Here is a 5,183-nt window from a genome sequence, read left to right as displayed (position 1 = left end):
GGGTCGGGGGTGGGAAGGGGAATTTGGGGGTGCATATGGTCTAGATACACTGTATGTATTATGAAACTGTCAAAGAATAAATAAATATTGCTAAAAAAGCAAATATTTATATATTTGTACATATAATACAAACGGTTTTTGACTTATGAAAGTTATGATTTTTAACTTTGTGATGGTAGAAAAGTGGTATTATTCGGTGGAAATCACACTCTGGATTTCCACTTCAATCTTTTAGTGCAGTGCCCTCGCCTGGAATGGCCACAGCATGCTGCAGCGCCCAGGCAGTCACATGATCATGAGGGGTAGCAACCACACTCTAGTGGACTCTTTTGAACAGATGTCATTAAAATACCTACTTAAATTGCCTGGCATTCTTTGTATTGAAAAGCCATTGGGGCTGGAGAGATGGTTCAGTGGTTAAGAGCACTGGCTTCTTTTGCAAAGGACCGGGATTCAAATTCCAGGACCCACATGGCACTAACTTCCATACTTTATTCTTTATTCAGAATGGGAATTCTGCAGTTTACTTATGGTTGATAGGAGCTTACACATGATTCCACAGGCAGTAGGTAAATCATTCTATTGAGTACAATAGAGTCAATGAAAAATGGAGCCCATAATCTATAGAGGGTCAAAACACACAACATGGACAGCAAATTCACAGTTCATTGTGATGCCTTTGCAGGATAGGGTAAGGAGGGTAGATGAGGAACAGCTGACCTTCCTAAAACAAAGACCTCTGGATAGGCTGACTAGATTCACCGTTTTTTTCCACATACATTTTAAGGAGAACTGATGCCTCAGATAAAATACCTTCTGTACATTTATAGTTATTAACCAGGATTTTTCTCTTTGGGGACCATTCTCAAATGAGCTCAGATATACCTGACATGAGAACCCATGGTCTCTTACCTTATTTCACTTTATCATGTGTACTTCCTTCCAATGATGCTGGATGATCTGATAAACAGGAAATTTATGTTGTTTTCTGAGTTCCCAGGGGATTTTGTGGCAAAGTCTTATAAAGGACACTCATTGTAGAATATATCTGAATCACAATCCACATCTTCATATTGAACATTCAGGCTTGACTCTTTTCTGGTGTTATGGTTAGATTTGAAATGACCCTAAAGGTTCATGTGATGATAGAGTGGTCCCTAATTTAGCAGTGTCTCGATACAGAGTTCTGAGGAAATTATCATATGATGAAGGCTCTGGCTTCATCAATGGATTAGTCCACTGGTAGGAACATAAATTGGTGGTTTATTGGGAGATGATAGAAAGTTTGACGATAGGCCCTGCTTGAAGGGAGTGGGTCTTTGGGGGCATGCCCTTGGGGACTATATCTGACTTACAGCCTCTCCTTACCATGTACAGCAGCTTTTCCTACCTTATATTCCCTTCAATAAGCCCTGAAGTAAAGTAGCCTTTGACTGAAAACTCTGAAACCATGAATCACAGCTGATCTTTTGTCCTTTAAATTGATTTTCTTAAGTATTTTGTCACAGCAATGGAAAACTGACTAAAGTATCTGGGAAGCCATCTTTAGTATATAGCTTCTAGTGTCATTCTGTTTAGTGACATTTAGGCACTTTGGATTTATAATTAAGGAGTTCTATTTCTTCACCAATGAATAGATTATCCAATCAGGAGCAGATAGTTGTTAAATTAAATGACCAGGAAGCCATTAATATGAGGGCGACTCTGTATTTTGAGTTTCTATATAATGAGCCATTAACTTAGTATATAAAAAGTAAACTTAGGAGTATAAAAATAGTTGCATTTGTGCAATCACAAGGATCCAGGACTCAGCCAATCACAGGCAGCTAATTTATCACACCATGCTAAAATTTCTGTGCCTAGCTGTGGCCAATTAGGTGATTTCTCTGTTTGCTGTGTCAGGGCCATGAAATCTTAACGGCTTACACCGCAAGGTAGAACTCTCTGACTCATCCTGGCTCTGAGTGCTGCTCCATGCACGAATTGTTCTTTGTTCAAATTAACTGATAAGTTTAATTTGTCTAAAAGTTTAGGATAGTATACAAGGAAAAAATAAGCATTTTTTTCATTTACAAGGTTTTTTCATTTACAGACATTTACAAGCTTCCTTCAAGGGCCAAGATAAGTATAAACTGGTACTCAATTTAAATTGTGCAGGTTTTGAAAGAGGCATATTTATTTGTGAGAGAGATCTCAAATATGTGAGCATAATTGGTCATCTGCCAACCACAGTTAAAGTCAGTGTACAAGTGTCTACTTAGTCTTCCACTGAGGAAAGTGAGAGGAAATAATTACTTGTAAACATTCTAGAGTCTGGAGATTCTAGAAGATCCACAGAGGTCTCTTGAAGAATACCATCAATTCATGCAAGCATAAGTGAGTAAAAGAATTACTGGAGGTGGATATGAGTAATGTAAAATTGAGACTGTGACAGGATTAGGTAGATAAAGAGAAAACGACTTGGAAAAGTCTCTCCGAGGCAGTAAACAGTATCTTCCTCTTTGTGTGTCAGAGCTTTCACTTGAAATCTCTGTCATTCTTAGGTCACCCTCATCATCAAAGGGTTCATCTACTTGGGGTTTATCTAAGGCCACGGTCCATGTGCTATCTCCAACCCTCTACTCCACCAAACTTCTGGGAAAATGCAGATGACATGTCTAAAGAAGAGGACCGAAAAGAGCTGAAAACCAAAGGTGTGCATTTCCATCAGGCAAGAGGCCAGGTTCTGGTGTGTGGGGTTGACTGGGGACTGGCCTAGGTCATATCCTACCAACACTTATGCTTCTCTTTTTCACATTCCCAACAACAGGACAATGTGCCTAATAAAATATTTTTCTTTCTTTTGTTTCCTTTCTCCAGAAAACAAAAATGTCTACTTTTCACCCTTTTTCTAACTAGTTGTATATAGATAAGGTCAGTACCCTCTTGACATTTGCAAAGTGGACCCTTGACAAGTGAATATCTTTGAAGGTCTTCATTCCTCATGTTTAGGAGCAAAGCTGTGCTGTTTTCCGTTTACCTCTCCTGAATCAAAGTGTATATGCTGATCCAGTAACTCACTTACCTTTGGCCTGTTGAGGAATCTGATTTTTCCAACACTGACATCCATTCTTTCTGTTCTTCTGTCTCCTGTTCTGTTCTGTTCTGTTCTATTCATTATTCTGTTCTGTTCTGTTCTATTCATTATTCTGTTCTATTCTATTCTATTCTATTCTATTCTATTCTATTCTATTCTATCCTATTCTTCTATTCTGTCCCATCCCACCCCATCCCATCCCACCCCATCCCATTCTATTCATTTCTATTCTGTTCACTCAAATTTTATGGGGATGTACCCCAGGCAGCCTCATTCTTTTACAGTTCTTTTAATTAAAAACATCTTTTCAACCTTGGCATGGTGGCACATGCTTTTAATCTCAGAACTCTGGAGGCAGAGGCAGGTGGATCTCTGTGAGTTGAAGGTCAGCTTGGTCTACATAGCAAGTTCTAGGCCACCCAGGGATACCTAGTGAGACTCTGTCACAAGGAATTATTTTTCTTGTCACCATGATCATAGTAAGGGATCATTCAGAATGGTGACAGATTGATCAGATACTGGGAAAGGCTCTGTAGGGATCATGCTAGTTTTGTGTTTCTATAAAAAAGTCAAAGACATAAGCAGGAACCCAAGGCTAACATGCATCATCAGTTCACAGCACCAAGGCTCACATGCAGCTCCAGAAGCTATAAACAGATCCCATAAATGCAGGTGCAAGCAAGGATCAGCCTCCTCACTCTGGAGGGTCAAAACCAGCCAATGAACTGCCTAAAACTGAGCACAGCTACTGACCAGTCAGGAGCACAGATCTTTTTTTAGCTTGAATTTCTTATTTGCAGAGAGGACCTGACATAGACTCTTTAGGACTGGATCTCTTATTTGTATGCAGAACCTGGATGGGAACCGTTGTTGGAACCTCTTCCTGTATTAACTATCCTTGTCTTTTGTTCAGATACCTGCATCCTAACTTGCTCTTGGGTAGGCCTGGTTTCCTGTTTCACTTTAGTAGATGGTCCAAAAAAGCTTTGTCTGTGTTCCTCTGGGATAGGTCTTATTTCTATTTCTGGATCCAAGAATTGAGTTCCAGTAACAGGAACAAGGTAGAAATCGGGACTCACTGGGTGGAAGACAAGCAGAGAGAGCAAGCATTGCTTTTGTGCAATGTAATATAAATGAAGACACCCAAACCAATCACCACAAGTGCCCATTACTTAGTAAAGAATTTGAGTATTCTGGAGTGTTAAAATTCATAACAAGGGGGCTGGTGGGATGGCTCAGAAAGTAAAAACACTTGACTTGTCTCATGTATCTGATGGCCTGAATCTGATCCCCAGATCCCATGGTATAAGAAGAGAACTAACTCCAAAAGCCATTCTCTGACCTCCACTTCCACACACATACACATACACATACACAAATACATATACATACTATTACCACTACTACCAACAACAATAAATTGACAGCAAAGGAGAGACCTAGACTTATTTAATCATCACTCAGCAAATATATGTTATCTGCCTAATGACAAGGGCTACTAGGAGTGAGACTGATGTTTTGTCCTTGAGGTGTTCATGATGTATTGAGGGAGACAAAAATAAGGATGCTCGCCCTGCATGGTGGCGCACATCTTTAATCCCAGCACTCAAGAGGCAGAGGTAGGTGGATCTCTGTGGGATCAAGGCCAGCCTGGTCTACATGGTGAGTGCCAGGCAAGCTGGGGCTTGAGGGAGACCCCGCTTAAAAAGAAGAATGTTAGCTACTATGAACAAAGTAAAGCAAGCTGTGGACTCAGGTTGACTAGGGGAATGGGGCATGGGGAATGCCTTACATTCCAGTTCTGGCAGACTGGGAGAGCAGAGGCAGGCAAAGTTTGGGAGGCTCATTAACATCTGCTGAATAAAATGAAAACTGCATTTGGAGATGTTGGAGTCTTGATGCCCTTAGGCTTCAATGTATGAAATGTGTGCTTAGAGTGAAGTTTCTCATGCTGGCATAGCTTTAACGCTCAGCCCCATGTGGTCTTTTTTTTTTAAAAGAATTAATTGTTATTATTATTCCTTCTTCTTCTTCTTCTTCTTCTTCTTCTTCTTCTTCTTCTTCTTCTTCTTCTTCTTTTTCTTCTTCTTCTTTTTTTTTTTTTTTT

The 5,183-nt window shown here is 40.0% G+C and overlaps 1 long non-coding RNA gene across 2 annotated transcripts in view; it reads left to right on the top strand.

Moving 5' to 3' along the window:
* The window catches only part of LOC108491735, a 27,375-nt gene that overhangs the window by 8,468 nt on the left and 13,724 nt on the right, over positions 1-5,183 (top strand). For both annotated transcript variants that reach the window (XR_001872893.2, XR_003846972.1), the window contains exon 2: positions 2,544-2,693. This is a non-coding gene — a long non-coding RNA (uncharacterized LOC108491735). The remainder of the gene's footprint in view (positions 1-2,543; positions 2,694-5,183) is intronic.

Source organism: Nannospalax galili, unplaced genomic scaffold, assembly GCF_000622305.1.
Source record: "Nannospalax galili isolate Female #2095 unplaced genomic scaffold, S.galili_v1.0 scaffold646, whole genome shotgun sequence".
Taxonomy (NCBI): domain Eukaryota; kingdom Metazoa; phylum Chordata; class Mammalia; order Rodentia; family Spalacidae; genus Nannospalax; species Nannospalax galili.
The sequence above is the reverse complement of the archived record's forward strand: the minus strand, read 5'-3'. Positions and strand labels throughout refer to the sequence as shown.